At 61.4% G+C, this 969-nt stretch overlaps 1 protein-coding gene across 2 annotated transcripts in view; it reads left to right on the top strand.

Moving 5' to 3' along the window:
* The first annotated feature begins 375 nt into the window (after positions 1–375).
* The window catches only part of Gzf1 (GDNF inducible zinc finger protein 1), a 12,896-nt gene continuing 12,302 nt past the window's right edge, over positions 376–969 (top strand). For both annotated transcript variants that reach the window (XM_013353207.2, XM_013353206.2), the window contains exon 1: positions 376–480. The gene's annotated coding sequence lies outside the window, so the exon portion shown is untranslated. The remainder of the gene's footprint in view (positions 481–969) is intronic.

Genomic DNA, 969 nt, shown 5'->3' with positions numbered 1-969 from the left:
CCAGGCCTCAAATACAAGGTGTGTTTCTTTCGCTGGCACTGGGCTCAGAGTCAGGGTGCTCTGTGATTGGTTGGTTTCCTGCTCCAGTTGTCCCTTTTACTCTACAGTAACGACCAGCTGAGGGCAAGAACGCAGCTACATAGCCCCAGGTATTTCCAACTTGGGCAACTAACATTCCCCCATTTCCCCCCCTCCCCTCTGCCATTGCTGTCTTCCGCACAGGCGTGGCCTTGGCTTGCTGCAGGTACACGTCCTGGAGCTACCAGCCAGTCGCCCTGCCCCAAATCACGTAGGACCACGCAGCGCACAGCACAACGGCCGGAACCGCCTCTGCAGCTGGACTTGCGCGCGCAGCGCCTTCCTGGCCTGCGGGGGGCGGAGCCCACTAGGGGGCGGGGCGCGCTCGTGGCAACCATTCCGTGGTCCCCAAGTGCCGCTGTTCCTGCGAGACTGTTCTAGGGGTACGGGCCCGGCTGCTAGGTGAGTGTGTTGCGGACTGTCTGACTTAGTAGTTGTCCTCCGCCTGCTGTCCCTTGGAACGGCGGGCTGTGGGGACCCAGGCCGAGAGCAGTAGTCTGGTCCCTTTGGACTCTGGAGGCCGGAATCGGGGACAAGGGGCTGGACCTTGGCCGCAAGAGTTCGTTCTCCCCGTAGCTTTGGAAGATCCTTGGTCGTCTGGGACTCTGGGGGATCACAGTGGGGACGGAGGTGGTGCAGTCAGAGAGGCCTTAGCCACCAGGACTTTACACCCTGCGTGAGAGCCAGGATCCCTGTAGAATGGGCACGCTGCGGAGAGCAGCATCTCCTGGAGGCCTAGCCTGGAAGTCCAGACCCCAAGGCTACTTAGCGACCTTGGTGAGGATGCTCGGCCTTCCCAGAGGCGGCAGAAAGCCAATGCGTGTCAGTGGAACACAGCTGTCACCAGGCCACAAATAGCCGCTCAACATGACTGGTGGCTGCCCCCTCCCC

Source organism: Microtus ochrogaster, unplaced genomic scaffold, assembly GCF_000317375.1.
Source record: "Microtus ochrogaster isolate Prairie Vole_2 unplaced genomic scaffold, MicOch1.0 UNK3, whole genome shotgun sequence".
NCBI lineage: Eukaryota > Metazoa > Chordata > Mammalia > Rodentia > Cricetidae > Microtus > Microtus ochrogaster.
This window is presented reverse-complemented; position numbering and strand designations above follow the sequence as displayed.